Source organism: Pseudorca crassidens, chromosome X (genome assembly GCF_039906515.1).
Source record: "Pseudorca crassidens isolate mPseCra1 chromosome X, mPseCra1.hap1, whole genome shotgun sequence".
Lineage (NCBI taxonomy): Eukaryota > Metazoa > Chordata > Mammalia > Artiodactyla > Delphinidae > Pseudorca > Pseudorca crassidens.
In genome coordinates this window covers 16,929,960-16,953,223 of record NC_090317.1, presented here as the reverse complement: position 1 = coordinate 16,953,223, position 23,264 = coordinate 16,929,960, and the positions used below count along the sequence as shown (strand labels likewise).

At 37.4% G+C, this 23,264-nt stretch overlaps 1 protein-coding gene across 1 annotated transcript in view; it reads left to right on the top strand.

Annotated features, from left to right (window-relative positions):
- PABIR3 (PABIR family member 3) overlaps positions 1-22,997 on the top strand; it is a 58,227-nt gene extending 35,230 nt beyond the window's left edge. The window contains exon 6 of the mRNA XM_067722852.1: positions 22,747-22,997. The gene's annotated coding sequence lies outside the window, so the exon portion shown is untranslated. The remainder of the gene's footprint in view (positions 1-22,746) is intronic.
- Positions 22,998-23,264: the final 267 nt, after the last annotated feature.

The following is a 23,264-nucleotide window of genomic DNA, read 5'->3' as shown; positions in this document are numbered from 1 at the left end:
CCTTTGCTGTGCCAAAGCTTTTAAGTTTCATTAGGTCCCAGTTGTTTATTTATGTTTTTATTTCCATTACTCTAGGAGGTGGGTCAAAAAGGATCTTGCTGTGATTTATTAGACACATTTTTAGAAGTGGGGTTTTGGCATTAGATTAAGAGGTATTAGAGATATACATAAAAATGCAATCTTGGAAAAGAGTCATCTTCTGCCCCATTTTTTCTATCTTGGATTTTTGAGTGCTTTGTTAGACTGAGCATATTATTTAAAAGTGTGCCAGTAAAGCAAGTTTTAATGATCAAAATGGGAAATACAGTGAATGGATTTTTATTACTGTTACCGTTGGTTTTGTTTTACTGCTCTTATGAAACTGCTCTTGTAACTAATGCCAATTCTTTGCTTCACGTATTTTGCATTCATTTGTAGACAAAGCACAGAGATCTCTTGAATTCTGTTATCAATGAGTGGTATTTTCTTTTTCCTAGTCTATCTTCAGATGCTCTTGATAGAAACAGCAGCAGTGCAGGGTCTTCTCATAATTCACCAGCTAAAATCAGCACTGTCACAAACTCTCCTGTGTTGCCTTCTGATTTTAGTTCTCTATTTATTCTAGCAGATGAGCTTTTAACTAAGTGGTTTACCTATCCCAAGACTCTCCCCAATACAGCAATGGAGAAACAAACGTGCACTCGCTTGATCTCTCTCTCTCTCTCTCTCTCTCACACACACACACACACACACACACACACACACATTAGAGTAATAACAGGATTGTATGTGGTATAATTTAGACTATTTCCTATTTATCTTTTTTTCTCAATTTCCTAGAATTCTGTTTATCTATAGAACTTGCATGTCTAATTCCTGGGTATGCCCTTAGAAGCAATGTAGTAATACTTTCAAAGATGTTTTCTAAATAAGAAGTATGTTGACGATACAATCATACATCTTCAAGTTGCTAATGTATAAAAAGATGCTGTACCTTGATTTTTTAAAAAAATAATTGAGAGCTCTATCTATTTATGTGAATAAAAAAATAAATAAAATTATACGTTCTAATGAAATATTATTGTTCCATTAATCAACAGGTAAAATGGTTTTTCAAATTATGTACTGAATATTTATGCTAGTTTTTAATATTTTCAGTAATTGCTAGTTTCCACTTGGTAAGGAAAAATCATCTATCAAAAGCAGTTTTAAAATTAAGCTAGTTATACTGTATTGATCCAAGGATTGCCAATTTTTGACATGAATCCTTGGATGTGTAATTTGTTGGGGAGGAATAGGTAGGGGAAGCAAGATGAATGGAAGCTAATTGAATAGCAAGAAAATAATATGTAATTGGGGCTTCACTCAATTTGTACTTAACCTGGTTATCCCTGATCAATTTTGTACTCTAATTAAGTGTGGAAAAAAGACAATGTGGATAAATTGTGGTGTTTTACATTTCTATGAATTACCTTTTATTCATCATCATGACTACTGATTTGATTAAATATAGGCTTAATATGTTAGGGCTTTTCTGCAGGAACCATGCACTTCCAGTTGTTCCCAAAGGGCTATAAAGGTTTGTTTAAAACCCAATTTTCTATTCAAAAGTCTTAAGGATTTTTTTAAATAAGAAAAATCATGTATTAAAAATTTTAAATATAAAGTAAGTGCTTTAGGTAATTGGGGGTAGTATTAGCATTTTGCAAAATAGAAATGTATCTTCATGAAATGAAGTTGAAAATTGGTTTAAATTTCCTCAGCTAATGAAGGTAGGAGTGGCTATCTAAAATATTTATTAAACATTTTTCCTTGTCATTAGAAATAATCAGAATTATGGAAATCTGATGTAGGTATATTCCACATGGGAAAAAGATTGGCATCAAGAATTTTTTGACAATAGCCCTGATGGACTTGATTAGAATGTATATATATGGCAGGGGGAAAGTCTATTCACCTATGAATAAATGAAACTGAATATTTCTGAGATGACTGGAATCATATGGTCTCCTGAAACTGGGATAGGATTCTACAAATTGGCTAAGGACAAGTGAACTATCAATATTGCCTTTGTTACTTAGCTTCTTGCCAGACTTCAGTGGACGAGTTGTGAACATATAAGGGGGCCCTCATGGAATGAGGTGTGATTGCAGTGGTGTTCCTTGCTGAAATTATAGATCAATGACAGAAAAAAAGGTCCCCATGTGCTATCGACACTTCAGCAAAAAAAGTTTTTCAGAATGATCAAGTACAAAGACTAAGGATGGAGAAAGTGAACAATGAGGGTGAGACTACTACTCATTTGTGTGAGGAACTTTCTTCAATAAATCTTGGTAATCTTGGCTATCTCATCTCAATATACTTTTTTTTTTCAACTTAGACAATTTCTTTCACTCTATTTGGTTAGTTTTTATTGTTTTAGCTGAATCCTAGGATGCCACAATCACTATAATATGCTCAGAATTGAGGACTTTGTAGTTGGTTTTCCATTCTGTTACCTTTCGAGCTTGTGTATTGGGGGGCTCCATATCTTAAATGATTTTCCATTTATTAATTTTCAGACCAAAGCAATTCTAACTTTTACATGAGGTATTTTGTGGTTGATTTTTTTTTTTTTTTTTTTTTTTTTTGCTGTACGCGGGCCTCTCACTGTTGTGGCCTCTCCCACTGCGGAGCACAGGCTCCCGACGCGCAGGCTCAGCAGCCATGGCTCACGGGCCCAGCCGCTCCGCGGCATGTGGGATCTTCCCGAACCAGACCACGAACGCGCGTCCTCTGCATCAGGAGGCGGACTCTCAACCACTGCGCCACCAGGGAAGCCCTGTGGTTGATTTTTTTTAATTATGGAAAGACTATGTTTTGTTATCCTAAACATGCCAAGGAATTGTCATGCCAGTTTTCCACAGGGAAGGACATGTATTAGTTTCCTAGGGCTGCCATAACAGAGTACCACAAACTGGGTAGCCCAAGACAACAGAAATGGATTATCTCATAGATCTGGAGGCCAAAAGTCCAAGATCAAGATGTCAGCAGCATTGGTTCCTTCTGGAGGCTTTAAGGGAGAATCTGTTAATGTCTTTCTCCTAGCTTCTAGTGGTTGCCAGAAATCCTTGCCTTGCAGACATATTACTCCAGTCTCTGTCTCCATCATCACTTGGGGTTCTCCCTGTGTCCTTGTGTTTTCACATGGCCTTATAAAGACATCAGTCATTGGATTTGGGGCCCACCCTAATCCAGCATGACGTCATCTTAACTTGATTATATCTGTAGAGACCCTATTTTCAAATAAGGTCACATTAACAGGTGCTGAGGGTTAGAAATTCAACATTTATCTTTTTGGGGACACAATTCAACCCACAACAGGATAGTTTTGGTATTTTGATTGTTCCAATTTTCTTAAATTAGTTTTTTAAATTGTCTATCTTATAACCCATCTTTAAAAAAATGTAAGAACAAGAGGTGATCATATTGTACATAAGTGTTCATATGTCTTCTTCCTATATATTATAAATGTATATATGTGTATATATATGTGTGTATATATGTGTATATATATATATGCTAGTTTTCACATTGTCACTAAGAGGATAAATGAAAATGGAAATAGTTTTTCATATACTTTAAAAGCATCGTTTTTAACCCTTAAATATGTGTTCGTGTTCAATCAAGTATTCTTATTTTACTTATAACCTTATAAAAGAGCAGCACCCAGATACATCCTAACATGAAAACTCACTGCAGTAATAAATTAGATTCTCAGACCAGGGGAAAAATAATATGGTTCTTAAAATTTATAATGACTAAGTCAACTAATCAAGCTTGTAATTTCAAATATATTCAATAAGTATCTAATGAATACTTTCTGTGTACATAAACTATACTTAAAACTGTAGGTTATATGAAGATGAGTGAGATACCATTGCTATCTTTGAGCAGGATAACATAAGTGCAAAAATGATGGTACAAGTCAGTCTAAGATAATATGACTCTAAATACACATATGAAAGGACCTCTGTACTATAAAAGTATGAGAGAAAGACAATATTGAAATTACAGAAACTTAGATCTTAAAGGATTTTAGAAGTCTTTTAATCTACCTCTCATTGCAAGAATCCTTTTAAGAACCCCAGACAGGTTACCTTTTAGCCTGAGTTTGAAATCTTGTGATTTCAAAGTGACTGACTGAACTCCGTCACAGGCCAGTTCATTCTGTTGTTGGACAACTCTCACTGTTAGAAAGCTCTTACATTAAAAATGGGTATGGAGTTAGAATTTGTATCTACGTGGCCTGTTTCACTGGCTCTTTAGAACTGAGGCAAATCGAGTGAGATTTTAAAAGCACACGAGTTAAGATTCTAATTCTGCATTAATCTTTGTCCCTGCCCCTTGAATTATTAGTACTCCCACTACAGGATATTTAATCTCATCTGCTAAATGAATTTTTAAAATTCACCTAGAAGCAACTACATATAAATATCCATGATGAAAATGCATGTATGGTACTTTGAATATCTATGGAGAAAACTAATTACAATTTGCCTGAAGTGTTTTTAAATATTTTAAATCTTAAAAGTTGAGCTTGAAAAATACATCATATAGGTAGACTTCACTCTCAGATAGTTGAAATTGTGCATTTTTAAAAGGCCAGAGAACAATAGGTTACTCTGGTGAAAAGGTAGCTTTCTTTCCCTTAAATTCCATGATGTCTCACAGCATTTCTTAAAATGTGCTTCTTAACCCAAGAGTAAATAAGATTGATTTTTACAAATGTCCACAAGGTATAGGTAGAAAAGAATAGAAATAGGAATCATATAGGAATCTTGGAAACTTGCTCAACTTTCTTGATAATGGGAAATAATGACCCTAGTCTCTCAGAAGAAATGTGTCAAACTGATGCAGTTATTAACTGAATCCCATAAATTGCCCAATAAGCTATTGTATGAAATCGGAGATCTCTGTGGCATTACTGACAGCAAAGCAAATTGGGAACATTGGTTCACACCAACCTTTTAGGCGAGGGAACAGCCTACATTATTAGTGAGTACAGAAGTCAGGAAGCCTGACTTGTAGGTCCAGCTCTGTCACTAGCTCTGTATGACTTTGGGCAGGTCACGCCACCTCTCTGGGTTTCATATTTCCAATCGGTAAAATAGAGTTGGACTAGATATTTGTAAGATCCCTTCTGCCTCTTAAAATGTTATTGATTCTGTAAAAACATCTGCCTTCATCTTTGCTAGCATGACAGCGAAAGTCATGATGACATTAAACTTCAGAAGGCCTTAAGAAAATATTTAGGAAATTAGAGAGCTTTGTACCTAATATTTTGATTCTTTCTGGCAACAAGAAACTCATTTTCTTCAGCCTCATCAGTAGTTTCCTCCCTTCTATGAATTATGCATGCTTTATGATGAAATGTGGAAAGCTCATTTCCCCCTGGTTTCTTGTTTTGTGTGGATAGATGATCCTCTAAGGATTTCCATATTAATAACAAGTTCCCACTGACAAAACACTAATCATAAAATTTTCTTTCTACTATAACTACAGCTTGAGACAAAACAAAATAAAGGTATACTTGGTATATATATATATATATATTTTTTTTTTTTTTTTTTTTTTTTTTTTGCAGTATGCGGGCCTCTCACTGTTGTGGCCTCCCCCGTTGCGGAGCACAGGTTCCGGACGCGCAGGCTCAGCGACCATGGCTCACGGGCCCAGCTGCTCCGCGGCATGTGGGATCTTCCCGGACTGGGGCATGAACCCGTGTCCCCTGCATCGGCAGGCGGACTCTCAACCACTGCGCCACCAGCGAAGCCCTATACTTGGTATATTTGTTTCAAAGAAGCAAAGGAGACAGGGCCAAAAGCAACATCAACTATAAAAAAAGTCTGTCCCAATACACATTTGGAAGTACTCAACTAGTACTAAAAAGCAGATAACCAGCAAAATAGCCTTTTCTTTTTCCTTGATAATTATTATATGGTTATAAGAAAAATTTCTTCCTCTAATTTCAGTTTAGTTGATTTTTTGGCATGACTCGTGTTTGGTAACTCTCCATTGAACACAAATGAAAAAGGACACACTTGAAAGTCGCGAACAGCTGGTCTGTGACTCTGTGCTGAGGAAAGAAATATTTTGAAATTACACTATCCAGCAGAAGAACCTAAATATACTTTTCATTTCTAGTCCCACTTTCCTGAGAGGAAGGGTTTAGTTTGCTTCCTTAGCTAGACATATTAAACTCTGCAGTGGTTTACATCAAGTCTTATTCTTAGATAATCTTTTCATAAGTGTGAGGTCTTTGGAGAGGAAGGTGCTAAGGCTAGCATGTTCGGGCTGTCAAGGGAAGTTCAGCTAAAACTCCCTTAAACTTGATTTGGAATACATTTCCATGCCACATTGATTAGCAGAGATTTAAAAAATTTTATAATAGACAAGTCTGTTAAGAGTGTGGGGAAAGTGGTATTTGAATTCGCTGTGGTAGATTCCTAATGTCCTTTCTGGAGGAAGTTTGGTAGTATGTATCAAAAGCCTTAAAAATGTGTACATCTTTTGATATAGCAACTCATAGGAATTTTTCTTAGGGAAAAATATAGGACAGGTTGAAATGGATGTTTACTGTAATGTTCTTTGCCACCGTGAAAAACCTAATGTTTTTAACAAATGGGGCTGGGGCAACTGCATATCCACGTGCAAAACAATGAAGTTAGATTCCTACCTTATGCCATATGCAAAAATTAACTCAAAATGGATCAACGACCTAAATATTAAGACCTAAAACCATTAAACTTTTAGGAAAAAAAGGGGGTAAATCTTTATGACCTTGGATTTGGCAATGTATTCTTAGCTATAGCACTAAAAGCAAGAGCAACAAAAGAAAAAAAAATAGATAAATCGAACTTTATAAAAATTAAGAACTTTTACGCATTTAAGAACATTAACAAGACAGTGAAAAGACAACCTATAGAATAAGAAAAAATATTAGTAAATCATATCTGATAAGGGTTTAATCCAGAATATATAAAGAATTCCTAGAACTCAGCAACAAAAAGATAACCCAATCAAAACATGGGCAAAGGACCTCATGAATAGACATTTCTCCAGAGAAGATATACAAATGGTCAATAAGCACATGAAAAGATGTTCAACATCATTAGTTATTAGGGAAATGCAAATAGAAACCACAAAGAGATACCACTTCATACATGAGGATGGCTATAATCAAAAAGACATATGATAGCAAGTGTTGGTGGGGATGCAGAGAAATAGGACCTTTACACATTGCTGGTTGGAATGTAAAATGACACAGCAACTGTGGAAAACAGTTTAGAAGTTCCTCAAAATATTAAACATATAATTATCATATTATCCAATAATTCCACTCCTTGGAAACAAAGACTCAAACAGGTACTTGTATGCCAGTGTTCCTTGCAGCATTATTCATTCACAACAGCCAAAAGGTGCAACTTTTGTCCATCACCAGATGAATGGATAAAAATGTGGTATACCCATACAACAGAATATTATTCAGCCACAAAAAGGAATAAAGTTCTGACACATGCTACAACATGGATGAACCTTGCAAACATTATGCTAAGTGAAATAAGCCAGACACGAAAAGATAAATACTGCATGTCGCCACTTACTTAGAATAGACAAATTTGTAGAAACAGAAAGTAGATTACAGGTTACCAGGGGCTGGTGTGAGGGAGAATGGGGAGTTATTCTTAATGGGTACAGAATATCTGTTTGTAATGATGAAAAACTTTTGGAAATAGATAGTGGGAATGGTACAACATTGTGAATGTAATTAATGCCACTGAATTGTATACTTAAAAATGGTTAAAATGGCAAGTTTGATATAAAAAACAAAAAACGTAGTATTAACACTAAAGGATCAGTTAAGCCAGCACTTATCAGGGTGTTTTATAAAATGTGAATAAGTAAGTGTCCTGAAGAATTAAAGAAGGGAGAGACCGTGGAGAATCTATGGTCAAGTAAGTTTGGGAAACTCCGTTAATTAATTTCTTTAACATTGTGAAAGCCCAAGAAAGGGGATATGGTATGGAGCATATTTAAACTATGTAACCTAAGTTTTCTTTTTTGAGGGTCATCTTGTGGAATTGATGTTATGTAGAATGCCCTTTGGGAAACATTGAATTAAACAAATTACGGTACATTCATTTCATGGAAATCTCTGCACCCATTAAGAATGATGACATGGTCATATATTACTTGATATGGAAAGATGTTTACACTGTATCATGAAGTAAAAAAGCAGTGTGATTAATGGGATCTCATTTTTGTTTTTAAAAGGTATATGCATATATTTTATAGGGATCTATAACAGAAAAAGTTCTTGTAAGGCTATATGCCAAAATGTTTACATCTCTGGGAGATGGGAAGATGCATGATTTTGTTTTCATTTGCATTTCTCTTTGCTTGTCTGTATTTTCAATTTTTTGCACATGGCATATCTGTTACTTGTATAATCAAGAAATAATAGAAGTTAAATATGTTTTAGAAACTCATATGCAGTTATTAATTATGTGAGGGACAGGATAAGAGGATTAGCACTCCCTTACTGCTATTGGATTCTTCACTTACTTCTATTTGAATTTTCACTGAAGGAGAGTCAAAGAGCCTTTCAACTATTGGAAAGTTCTACTCATTCAAAAATTCCCCCAGATATTGAACTAAAATCTGTCTTCCATCCTTTGGTCCTAATTTGTCATAGGGAATGCCACAAAATAGGCAAAGTCTATCACCTCTCCCATAGATGTAGACTTTCAGATGCTTGGCAACAGCTACCATGTCTAGATAGATCTTTTCTCCTCAAGGTTTCCATTCTAGTATTTTATTCCCTGAGATGGTTTCCAGGCCTTGTTACCATCCTGGCCATTAGCCTCCAGTTTGTCAATATCCTTCAAGTGTGGCACCCAGAAGTGACCACAACACTCCACACTTGTTTTTCACATTTCATTAAAAGTTCCTTAAAGATTGTGATATTATTAGATCCCTCTGATTAAAAAAGTAATTTCAGAATATTTCCCAGTGTGGTGTGACTGTACTCTGAATCCTATCCTGAGATTATATATGAGAGATACTCAATTATCTATTTTTCCCATCTTTTAATTTCTAAAGCTATATAGATGAATGAAATATTCCAGATCTGTTCCTCATCTGATCTCCTGCATTTATAAAAACCCTAGTAGAATTTTTTACCAAACACTGAAAGGAGAATGAGAGAGCTTCCACACTGATGGGGAGGGCAAGGGATTCCCTATAGTCTGGCCAAGGAATCTGAAGAACCTCTTGTCCTATACCATTTTCTACTCTTTGTCCCAGTTATTTGGTACCAATTTTTAGATAAGGTCAACCTGCATCCAGATTAATTGGCCTCCTTACTGAGAGGCACCTCACAAGATGACAGTGACAAGCCAGGGTTCATGGTGATGTGCTGGAATATCATTTATTGTCATTGATCTGATCCCAGATCTCCCAACCAACCTAGTGTGTATTGGTCTCCTTTCCAGCCTAATGAATCCTTTCCTTTTATTCCTTTTGCCAATCCTTCCACATGGTAGGCACTATTTAAAAGAACCTGGTTAACTGTATATACCAGCTCCGAATAGCATTGGGCCCAATGCCTTCCACATGTTCCTATGTGCTTAGTTTTTTCAAGAGAGTAATTTCCTAATTGTAGAGACTGCATCTTGGTACACAATTTGCACAGGATACTTAATAGTCACACTTGCTAAGCAGATATAACTTTAAATTTTCAACTTTTGAAGAGTTTTCATTTATGCTATTTTAAAAATCAACTCTGTTGAGATATAATTTCCACACTTACTATAAGTTTCACCTATTTAAGCTTGCAGTCAAGATATAGCCACTTCCATTGTCACAGAAAATGTCCACTGACACTTTGTAGTTAATCTTCCTCTACTCCTACCACTGGCTCTAGGTTACCACTGATCTCCTTTTCTTCATCACTACAGATTAGATTTCTCTTCTATAGAATTTCATATATATGTATAAAATCATATAGTATATACTTTTTTGTGTCTGGTTGCTTTTGCTTAGAATGTCCTTGAAATCCATTCATGTTGCTTCCTGTATCGGTACTTAATTACTTTTTATTGCTGAGTTGTGTTTCATTGTATGTATATGGTACAATTCACCTTTTGATGGACATTTGGGTTGTTTCCAGTTGGGGGTTATTACAGATAAAGCTGCTGTGAATATTTGTGTTTAAACTTTTGTGTAGATGTATATTTTAATTTCTCTTAAGTAAATACCTAGTAGGATTGCTATATTATATGGCGAGTGCATGTTTAACTTTATAAGAAATTGCCGATCTGTTTTCCAAAGTAATTTTACCATTTTATATTCCCACCAGCAATGCATGTTCATTTATGTGCCTCATGTATGTAGTTTGTTTAAATAATATTTTGATTTTGAAATCCTATTTTTCCAAAGGATTTGTTGTGTTAAATGTTGCTTGAGATAAGAAAGCCATCGATGAAAATGAGGAAATATGTTTAAATATTTATTTTATCAAAAATGCTCATCAGATTATATTTGTTTTCAAAGAATTTACCTTGTAGATCTTGGGTTTTGGTATTTGGCCAAAGGCAATTATTCATTACTGTTTAAAATGATCAGCTAAAGGGAATACTTCCTTCAAAAGATAATCCTATTTGATTTAGAAAATAAACTGACGACTTTCTCCAGAGGCTTAATTCATAGATAAATCATAGTCAGTTCAAGAGAATCTATGGCCTGCTAAAGTCTCAGTGACATACTAAATGTGTTTGTAGGCTCCCAAACTCCCTCACCTACTGGCAGAATAGTCTGACTTTCATAGGGATTTGCCAGTGTCCTGTTGGTTAGGGGGTTGTGGGTACCTGGAAAACTATGAAGCATGGTATTAGCCTTTGGATCTTGGTGACAAGAAAGAAAGAAAGAAAAAAAAAGCAAAACAAAATAGTGGATGTACTTGGTCTATTTCATCATACCCAAGATCCAAGCGTTTACTAGAGCACATGTTACCAAGCAACAGGCTTTGCTAATTTCAGTTTACCAAACAGGAACTCCAGCAGAAGTGCCAGGGTTGTCTGAGTCTTGTCTGGGACTCCTCAAGTGTTGGGCAGGAGAAGGAAGCTATTTGTGTACTAGAAAATGTGGTACCACATTCACCAGGCTATCAACTAAAGGATTTTGCTGTCTCCTTTCCTACATTGTGAAAGCAGAGGTGCTGTACTTGCCTTTAGGGACGTCTATCCCATCGTAGATGGTCTGCAACAAACAGATCCAATACTGTTTTCCTTCGTGACATAGGACCCACATAATATCACATTTGAGGACTATTGGGGGTCATTAGGCAGTGCTTGCTCTATGTCAGAGATATAACCCTTCTGCTCCTAGTTTTTCTGTTTCCATGAGAAGCTTTTCTTCAGTCTCCAATTTTCTCTAAGCTATTTAAATATATTATTATTTACTCCATTCAAAGATTCATTTTCCCTTTAGAAATCAAACATTGAAGGACTGCATTACTATATTATATTGAACTTTTCTTGGTTGTGAGCCTTTCAGGGAACCTGGCTTCATCTGTGTGACTTTATGGGAGTCTCATTATTCAATGATAACTGAAACCAGGAAAAGATATATCTCGGGTTCAGATTCTTAGGTTGAGTGGTTCAAAGTCCCATATTATTTCTTACGAATGAAAGTCGCTTTCTTTTTTAGAAACAAAGCTCACTTCTCAGGAAGTTGAATAGCAGTACTACACTTTCAGAGACTAAGCATGTTAACAGGAACTAGGCACTGTCTCTCTGCTGATGTATTATTTATTGTATTTATATTCTGTTTCTTTCCCCAAAGGACTTGAATTAGAGACAACCGAAGTTGATAGCTTGTCTTTAGTTTTGTCCCACCTTGCTTTCTGTTGCCTCTTTCCCTCCAGCTGCCCAAGTGCCAGCCTTCCCTCCCTCTGCTGGTACCTTCCAGGTCTGCCCTCGTCCAAAAGGGGCCGGGGCCGATGCTCCAGAGGTTCATCTTCTTCCCCTCTTCTAATCAAAACTCCCATCCTAGCGAGTCTGTAATCAATTTGGACATTCTGATTAAAGTTCTTCGCAGGAAAATTAAAGTGACCAATAAATTTAACTCTGAGGGGAGGTGTTTGTATTTTAAAGCAGTAATCTAGCTCTAACCTCAATCATTGGATTTTGTGGGGTTGGTGGTCAGGGGATGATGTAGCTGGGAGCTTCTGTTCCCTTCCTGTCCCCTCTCCAAGTCTCCCCCAAGCACGACATGGAGTAAGCAGAAGCCATGGGCCCTTCTCTCCTATATTGACTTTTCTAAAAAATAAAAATAAATAAAAATTTTAAAACTTTTTAAAAAAGTTTATATTTTATAATAAATACTCATAGAAAAACTGGAAAAGTCAAAGAACTACAAAATTAAAAATTTACTAATAGTCTTAACTCCCAAAGATAATCAACAATATTTTGATGTACTTCCTTCCAGTCTTTTCTTCTATGCATATTTTTGAAATATTTTTGTGATCATGCTGTATATATAATTTTATGTGTTTTGTTTTACTTATTTAAAATCTTAAAAGTTTTTTGTTATTATAAACTCTGACTAGAAGCTATAAGTATATAATTTCTTCAATTAGACCCTCATTTGGGGGCATTTAGGTTATTTTCCTTTTTTATTTATTTATTTATTTAAAAAGAAAATTTTTTTTGCGGTATGTGGGCCTCTCACTGTTGTGGCCTCTCCCGTTGCGGAACACAGGCTCCAGACGCGCAAGCTCAACGGCCATGGCTCACGGGCGCAGCCGCTCCGCGGCATGTGGGCTCTTCCCAGACCGGGGCACGAACCCGTGTCCCCTGCATCAGCAGGCGGACTCTCAACCACTGCGCCACCAGGGAAGCCCTATTTTCCCTTTTTAAAAAAATGAACTATAATTGACCTACAACACTATGTTAGTTCCCTGTGACTCATTTATTTTGTAACTGAAGGTTTGTACCTCTTAGTCTCCCTCGCCAATTTTACTCATCCTCCCAACCCACCTTCCCCTCTGGCAACCACCTGTTTGTTCTCTGTATCTATGACTCTGTTTCTGTTTTGTTATGATTGATTGTTCATTTCTTTTTTGGATTCCACATCTAAGTGAAGTCATACGGTAGTCTTTCTCTATCTGACTTATTTCACTTAGCAGAATACCCTCTAGGTCCATCCATGTTGTCGTAAATGGCAAGATTTCATTCTTTTTATTTTTTATTTAAAAAAATTTTTTAAATATTTTTATTGGAGTATAATTGCTTTACAATGTTTTGCTAGTTTCTGCTGTTAGTTTCACAACAAAGTGAATCGGCTATATGTATACATATATCTCCATATCCCCCCCTCTTGAGTCTCCCTCCCGCCCTCCCTATCCCACCCCTCTAGGTGGTCACAAAGCACCGAGCTGATCTCCCTGTGCTATGCAGCAGCTTATAGCTGAGTAATATTCCATTGTGTATATATACCACATCTTCTTTATCCGTTCATCTATCGATGGACGCTTAGGTTGCTTCCATATCTAGGCTATGTGAATAATGTTACATTGAACATAGAGGTGCATTTTTTTTGAATTACTGTTTTTGGTTTTTTTTTAAAAATACCCCAAAGTGGAATTGCTGAATTATATGGTAGTTCTATTTTTATCTTTTATTTTTTTAATTTTTTTAACATCTTTATTGGAGTATAATTGCTTTACAATGTTGTGTTAGTTTCTGCTGTATAACAAAGTGAATCAGCTATACATATACATATATCCCCATATCCCCTCCCTCTTGAGCCTCCCTCCCACCCTCCCTATCCCACCCCTCTAGGTGGTCACAAAGCACCAAGCTGATCTCCCTGTGCTATGCGGCTGCTTCCCACTAGCTATCTATTTTACGTTTGGTAGTGTATATATTTCCATGCCACTCTCTCACTTCGTCCCAGCTTACCCTTCCCCCTCCCCGCGTCCTCAAGTCCATTCTCTACGTCTGCATCTTTATTCCTGTTCTGCCCCTAGGTTCTTCAGAACCATTTTTTTAAAGATTCCATATATATGTGTTAGCATACAGTATTTGTCTTTCTCTTTCTGACTTACTTCACTCTGTATGACAGACTCTAGGTCCATCCACCTCACTACAAATAACTGAATTTCATTTCTTTTTATGGCTGAGTAATATTCCATTGTATATATGTGCCACATCTTCTTCATCCATTCATCTGTTGATGGACACTTAGGTTGCTTCCATGTCCTGGCTATTGTAGATAGAGCTGCAATGAACATTGTGGTACATGACTCTGTTTGAATTATGGTTTTCTCAGGGTATATGCCCAGTAGTGGGATTGCTGGGTCGTATGGTAGTTCTAGTTTTAGATTTTTAAGGAACCTCCATACTGTTCTCCATAGTGGCTGTATCAATTTACATTCCCACCAACAGTGCAAGAGTGTTCCCTTTTCTCCACACCCTCTCCAGCATTTATTGTTTGTAGATTTTCTGATGATGCCCATTCTAACTGGTGTGAGGTGATACCTCATTGTGGTTTTGATTTGCATTTCCCTGGTGGTTAGTGCTGTTGAGCATCTTTTCCTGTACCTGTTGGCCTTCTGTATGTCTCCTTTAGAAAAATGTCTATTCAGATCCTGTGCCCATTTTTAAATCAGGTTGTTTGGGGTTTTTTGATGTTGAATTGTATGAGTTCTTTGTATATTTTGGGTATTAACCCCTTATCAGATATATCATATGCAAATATCTTCTCCTATTCATTAGGCAGCTTTTCGTTTTGTTGATAGTTTACTTCACTGTACAAATCTTTTTCGTTTGATGTAGTCCCGTTTGTTTAATTTTGCTTTTGTTTCCCTTGCCTGAGGAGACATATCTGAAAAAATATTGCTAAGACCGATGTCAACAGCATATGCCTATGTTTTCTTCTAAGAGTTTTATGGTTTCAGATCTTACATTTAAGTCTTTAATCCATTTTGAGTTTATTTTTATATATGGTGTGAGAAAGTAGTCAGTCTGGTTTGATTCTTTTGCATGTAGCTATTCAATTTTCCCAATACCATTTATTGAAGAGGCTGTCTTTTCCCCATTGTATATTCTTACCTACTTTGTCATAGATTAATTGACCATATATGTGTAGGTTTATTTCTGGGTTCTCTATTCTACTCCATTGATATACGTGTATGTTTTTGTGCCAGTATCATACTGTTTTGATTATTTAAGCTTTGTACTGTAGTGTGAAAGCAAGGAGTGTCATACCTTCAGCTTTGTTCTTCTTTCTCAAAATTATTTTGGGTATTTGGGGTCTTTTGTGTTTCCATACAAATTTTAGAATTATTTGTTCTAGTTCTGTGAAAAATGTCATTAGTATTTTGATAGAGATTGCATTGAATCTGTAGATTGCCTTGGAGAGAGTGGTCATTTTAACAATATTAATTCTTCCAACCCATGAACACGGTATATCTTTCCATCTGTTTGTGTCATCTTCAGTTTCTTTCATCAGTGTCTCATAGTTTTCTGAGTATAGGTCTTTCACCTCCTTGGTTAGATTTATTCCTAGCATTTTATTCTTTTTGATGCAATTATAAATGGGATGGTTTTCTTAATTTCTCTTTCTGATAATTCATTGTTAGTGCATAGCCATGCAACAGATTTCTGTGTATTAATTTTATATCCTGCAACTTTACTGAATTCATTTATTAGTTCTAATAGTTTTTTGGTGGTGTCTTTAGGATATTCTGTAGTATCATGTCATCTGCAAACAGTGGCAGTTTTACTTCTTCCTCTCCAAATTGGATTCCTTTTATTTCTTTTTCTTGTCTGATGGCTGTGGCTAGGACTTCCAATACTATGTTGAGCAAAAGTGGTGAGCGTGGTCATCCTTGTCTTATTCCTGATCTGAGAGGAAATGCTTCTAGCTTTTCATCATTGAGTATGATGTTAGCTGTGGGTTTGTCATATACAGCTTTTATTATGTTGAGGTATGTTCCCTCTGTACTCACTTTGTTGAGAATTTTTATCATGAATGGATGTTGACTTGTGTCAAAAGCTTTTTCTGCACTTACTGAGATGATCATATGATTTCTATTCTTCAGTTTGTTAATGTGGTCTATCACTTTGATTAATTGATTTGTGGATATAGAACCATCCTTGCATCCCTGGGATTAACCCCACTTGATCATGGTGTATGACCCTTTTGATGTGTTGTTGGATTCGGTTTGCTAATATTTTGTTGAGGATTTTTGCATCTATGTTCATCGGTGGCCTGTAATTCTCTTTTTCTGGTAGAGTCTTTGTCTGATGTTGGTATCAGGGTGATGCTGGCCTCGTAGAATGAGTTCAGAGGTGTTTCTTCCTCTTCAACTTTTGGAATAGTTTGAGAAAGATAGGTGTTAAATCTATATCCTCATTATTGTCCCCATTTATTTAGGAGGAAACTGAGGCTTGGGAGAGTTAATCACTTGCCCAAATTTCCTCCTAAAAAATGGGAACAATAATGGTACCTACAGCATAGAATTACTGAGAAGATAAAATTAATTATCTGCTGCATGTAAAATGCTAAGCTACCTGGCAAATAATAAGCACACAATTTTAAATGTGCTGGTTGTTACTGTTCTTATTTACTAGCTGGTCTCTGTAATGAAGGGAAGAGGCCAGTCCTAGTATCATCCAGTACCCTCTTCTAGGCCCTCATGGCATGCAATACTGGGTTTCCATTTATGCTGGTGTTATAAAACTTCATTTAAAACAAATTTAATTCGTGAATGGTAAGTTGATTTAAAGAAATCATTAGGTATCAAGTATCAGGTGGTATGTGGATATGGCACAGATGATGATGAACATATATGAATGCCTACCTCAGTGATTCCTCATTACTAGAATAAGTTTAAACTCTGCAATGGGGCAGCCACTCTATTTAATATTGCTCTGTGCAATATTAATATTAATTATTAATATTTAATAACAATATATTATAATAATATAATATTTCTGCTCCCAGCACTCCTGATCCCCTTTAGCCTGCTCTACCTTCCCTTTTCTCTTGTCAACTTCTAACACTGTCTGTAGTTTACGTATTACTTTTATTGTTTGTATCTCTTCGCTAGAATGTAAGCTCCCCCAGGGCAGGAATCGTTTTCTGATTTTGTTCACTAAGTGGATAAAGTGCCTAAAACAGTGCATGGCCTGTAATAGATAGTCACTAAATATTTAGTGACTGACTAAATGAATAAATGTGGCATTCACAGTCCTTATAATCTGGTCCCAATTTATTTACAGCCTCACCTCTTGTCCTTCTCCCCTCTGTGTGTCACTGATACTAGCAGCTTCCCATGCACACCATTTGCTCCCCCATCTCTGTGCATTTACTCATACTCTTTCCTTTGCCCTGAAAAAAATAATCATGGATCCATGCAAATATTTAGTTATAAGAATGTTCTTCACAGTCTGGGTTTGTATCAGTGAAAAATTTGAAAACAGCCTCAATGTTCATCAATAAGGGAAAAGTTAGAGAAATCATGGTAACTTCCACTTGAGGAAGGGCAATTTGACAATATCTATGAAAATTACAAATGTGCAGAGCTTTTGAACCGGCAGTTATGCTTTAAGGAGTTTATCCCACAGATACACTTGCTCATGTACCAAATGAATATGTGCTGGTGTCACTGCAGGGCTTTAGTCACTCCTGTTAGACACAACACTGACAGAACTCATTACATTATTATGTAGAGCTATATTTATTGACGTTGGAAGATCATAATAGCTAACATTAATTCAACTTGCCATGTGTCAGGCACTGTGATAAGTGTTTTTATATATTTTTATCTCATTGAATCCTCATAACAGCCCTGCAAGGTGGTTACTACAATAGTACTCATTTTACACAGGAGGAAATGGACTCAGGAATGTTAATTTACTTAACCAGGATCAGACAACTAATAGATAGCAAAGCTAAGATGTCTGAAATATAGTATGACAGCACTTTGTGTACTATGATCCACTTTTGTAAGAAAAAAATACATATAGGTATGTAAATGAATATATGTGCATATAAAATGATTGGAAAGAAATACACCAAAATATTAACAGTTACATGGTGGGATTGTGGGTGGTTTTTATTTTCTTCTTTTTAATTATCATTATTTTCTGAGTTTTCTGTTAAATTTTGGAGCTGACTTAGAAGGAAGAAGTGAAGCCAGGAGGCATGAATTACTTGTGTAATTTTAAAGATGACTAAATTTTCAGAGTTTGTTGGTAGTGTGGAACAGTGACACCAATAGAGGGGAAGTGTTTTTAGGCTGAGAAGGAAAACCTAGCAGGGAGAGAGAGCTTGCCCAAAGGGAAAAAGGATGGCCCCTGGGGCCAAGTGCAGGAGAATGCAAGAGGACTTAGTGTCAAGGGCACAGGTGGAAGAGGAAGCCTTGAGGAGGAAGTCCCTTGTTCTCTTGAGGCTGAGGGATGGGGGATGAGCAGGCATAGGCGAAAATGCGGAGATCCAAGGAAGGGCGAGGTAAAGAGCTGAGAGAATCGGGGGAGTTCCTGCTTGGTGACCTGTGTCCTGTCATTGAAACCCAAGGCTAGGCCCTTGGGTTGAGAGGTGAGAGTGGGGTGAGAGTGGGGAAAGGGACCTGAAGAGAGGGAGAGGATTTGGAACAATCACTGAGAGAAATTTGATACAGATATATAAAAGGACTGCCTCGCAGCCCTTGGGGCCCCGCTGAGGCTGACTGGCCTGGCTTTGTAGCAGAGCCAATCTCATGACCTTCTCCAGCAATAGTTAGCTGGCTAGGACGGGGGGATGGAGAGAATGGGTGGTGGGGTTTTCACAGGGCCGAGGATTGGCAGAGCAGGTACGACAGAAGGTCATGGGGAGAGTGAGTCCAGGGATGAACACTAGCATGGCTAAGACAGCTGATCATGGGGCCAGCTTGGAAGGAGGAAAGGAAGCCGGCAGCCTATGATGACCTCTGGGCAAGGAAAGGGGAGGAAGAACAGGCCGGTGGTCGTGTGGCCAGAGTGGTAGCGAGAGACCCATAGGAGGCTGAGGCCAGAGAGGTGTTTCTGAGTTTGATATGTTGAAATGGTCCCCTACAGGGCCCTTGGAGGAAGTGGAAAGGTGCAGCAAGAAAACTGAGCGTGATAAAAGGGTGAAGACAGCATTAAAATAACTCCTACCTGATTGAGGGCAATTTGGCAATATCTATCAAAATTACAAGTTCATGTTCCTTTTCATCCAGCAATTCAGCCTTGAGGCATTTCTCTTACAGATATAAACACTTACCTGCTTTGATGCAAGATGAATGCGTAAGGTGAGTCATTGCAACACTGTCTATAGCAGCAACAGATTGGAAACAGCCTAAAAGTCCACCAATAGTGGTTTGATTAGTTAAGTAAATTGTGGTTCTTAAATGGAATGCTAGGTAGCTGGAAAAAAGAGGGAGCTCTTTATGTGCTGATATGGAATGATCTCTAAAATATTTTGTTAGTTGGAAGAAGCAAGGTACAAATCAGTGGGAATAGTTTGCAATCTCTTTGCTATCATATGCATAAAACGTCTCTGGAAGGATACATAAAAAGCTGTTAATGTCGGTTGCCTCTGAGGAAAGAGAGCTGTTGTCCTTTTGCTTTGTACGTTTTTTGTTGTTTTTTGCTTTATGGAAGTGTAATTACAAAATAAAAATTGTATATATTAAAGGTATAAAACAGGATGTATCTTTTGAATTTTGAGCCACAGGAATATATTACTTTACTGAGAAAATTAAGTAAAAATATTATAATACATATGTATATATAACATGAATCACTTTTATAGGTATTAAATCATTTATTTAAAAGCACACAAAAAAAAACCCACCAGAGATTTGCTTCAAATTAGTTTGCCAGGGTAATGGGTGGGGACTTGGATGAAATGAAGTTGATTATGTGTCAATAATCGCTGAAGCTGGGTGATGGGTATATGGGAGTTCGTTTGCTTTTGAAACATGAAATTGCATTTTTGTGGGTCAAAAATTGTCACATTTTGGCAGTTTTATGTGGCTTAAGCCAATGCTGTTCTCATTATTTTTATAAATTTTCCATAATATAAAAGTTTTCAAAGAAAGGAGAAAAATGAGCTCCCACCAGGCCCTTGGTAGGAACATTCATGTACTTTCTCATCCTGGCTCTTATATCTAATAATTGAGTGGAAATTCCCATTCCCCCATTGACTTCTGAAACAGCAGTACTGCCTTGCTGATTTCCCTTCATTGTGGAACCCAGCACTGTTCTCAGGATTTTTCCTATTAACAACAACCTCTCCCCATCCTGTTGTGTGTTAATTGGGTACTACCTTATCCTTATTGCTGGTAAAGCTCATCCTGTTCTTGAAAAATCACTTCTTTAGTTTCTTATGATCACTTAATGTCCTCTTCCTGCCTCACAGTCTATAATTAGCAATCCTAGCTAATTTGGGGCCATGCCCTTATCCAGGCTACTTCTATTGATATTTATCAATCTAGGGGCTGATGTCGCTAGGACGTTCAGTTTTCGCACCACAAAGTTCATCCTAAGTCATCAGTAAGCACACTTGTGTTCAACCTTTCAGCTTCAGGTGTTTTTGCTTATGCCTGCACTTCTTATGTTACCTCGGAGGCTACGGTGATTTTGGCCTGGCCCCTGACACCTGCTAATCCAGGCCTTGTTGTCTGTCCTCAGGAGGCACCTCTTGTCTATAACCCACAGTCTGTTGGTCAGCTCTGCTTGCATGTCCTATTGGCACCCCAAACTTAATTAGTTCCCCCAACATTAAGCTTCTCCTTTACCTCGTCTGTAAAGAGCCTTCTGCAACCCCCTCACCCTAGGAGGTCTGGGTTCAGCACACCTCCTCGGTGCCATCCTTTATCACACTGAATTGTGCTGGCCTGTTTTTTGTCCTGCCAGCCCCAGACCATGAGCTTCTGGGTTAAAGATAGAGACCATGTCTTGTTCTTCCTTGAATATCATACCTAGCACAGCATCAGGCCCTATGGTTAAATGCTCAAAATAATATATTTTTAAAATTTTAATTCAAGATATTTTCAACTTACAGAAGATCGAATGCAAAGGTAGTAAAAAGAAATTTCACATACTCTTGATGAAGATTTATCTATCGTTAGCATCTTATTACATTTACCATTGTCTCTCTACGCGCGCGCATACGCACGCACACGTGCACACACACACACATGTTTTTCTAAAACACTTGAGAGTAAGTTGCGGACATCCTGTCCTATTGCTATTCTATTGATTTGATCTTCTCCCTTTTTGCTTAATGAGTCTGGCTAATGATTCATCAATTTTGTTTATGTTCTCAAAGAACTAGCTTTTCGTTTTATTGATCTTTGCTATCTTTCCTTCATTTCTTTTTCATTTATTTCTGATCTGATCTTTATGTTTCCTTTCCTTCTGCTAACTTTGGGGTTTTTTGTTCTTCTTTAATTGCTTTAGGTGTAAGGTCAGGTTGTTTATTTGAGATTTTTCTTGTTTCTTGAGGTAGAATTGTATTGCTATACTGACTTTAATTTTACTTGAGGTACATAATATTCGTCTAAAATTATATTTGCTTTAAAGGTGGGCCTTATCACATGGACAGTTTTACTATAACAATGTATCAGGGAAGTAAAGAATTCAGCATGTTACTTTCATATCTTTGAAATGGAATGTTGATGCATCTGAAAAATGTAATACTGTAAGTCAACTATACCTCAATTAAAAAATAAGATTTTTTTAAAAAGAAAGTGAAAAATAAACCAAAGCCAAACAAAACAGAAATGAAATGTTGATGTTCCTTTATGCCCATTTCTGGGTCTCCATCAGTAGTATCACTGAGGCAGCTGGGAAGGCACCATTTAGCCTAACCAGTAGGGACTCATTAACAGTGTACTCAACCCGATGCTAGGTACAGGGGGAGAAGCTCCCTCAAGGAGCTTCCAGTCTAGTGGGTGATGTGGCCACACTGAAAACAATGAGCAGAGCAAAGAGAAGGCTAACATTTGCTAGGCACCTACTAGGTGCCAGACACTTTACAAACCCTGTGAGGCAGGTATTATCCCCATTTGCCCCATCTGCAAACTGAGGGGCAGAAAAGTTAAGACAACTTGCCCAAGATCACACAAATAATAAGCAGTAGGACTAGGATTTGAACCCAGGCCCCTATGACTCAAAATAAGAGAATAATATGAGACAGCTTATAGTCATGTGCTCTGGGTCAGATGAGATGGATTGAAGAAATTTCAGAGAGATGCATGGAATCTATGAAGGCCAAGCTGGGGCCTCTGGCAGATAGAGTGTGTCAGGAAGCTGACAGCCCGTGGCAGGTGCTCCCATCCCAAACCCCTTTATAACCTGCCCGTTACAACCACCTGTTCCCACTGAAGGGCTCAGGCTCTGTCCACCTCCGCTTCTGATGTACTTGGGGAGGTGGGGAAGGAAGCTGGTTCACATTTCTACATTTGACTCGAAGGGCCCCCTCTCTGAGGCTAGTTGAACTGTTTACCTTTCAAGTGCCTGACCTCCTGGGGCAATTTCTCTATGCTTCTCAACACCAGAAGCACAGAGGAGCTGAGAAGAGCCTCTATGCTTTACCAGAGGACCCCAGAGCCTCCTGACCTGGCTTCTCCCTCCTGCCTACCCTTATACTTCTATTCACATGAAAGGCATGACAGGAATTTAACATGTTTCTGCTTTTTTTCCATTTCAGAGAGAAGAGCTGGCTTAGTCAGACATAGAACCTCCCCGTCTGTGTCTGCTCAAGGCATTACCAACCGAGTAGCTCCATCTGAAACATCAGACATGTAGATTAAAATTAAAAAGGGGAAGATGCGGTCTCTGACAATTTGTTCCCAATGAAGAAATTAAGATGGAAAAGGAAAAGTTTGTTCCTAAGTCTGTAGTTCTAATCCTCAAGAGTGAAGGAGTTATGGTGTGTGGGGTAGGGCTCTCTTAAAAGAAAAACTGTGTAAATGAAGTGTTTTGTAGGGCACTTAAAAGAAATGCAGGATTGTGCTTGATGTTTCTTAACTTTTTATTTTGAAATAATTGTAGACTCATAGGAAGTTCCCCTTCACTCCGTCTCCCCCAATGATTACACTGCACATAATTATAGTACCATATAAAGGCCATGAAGTTGACATAGGTACAATGTGTGTGTATAGTTCTACACCATTTTATTACATGTATAGATTTGTGGAACCACCACCCCAATCAAGACACAAAAGT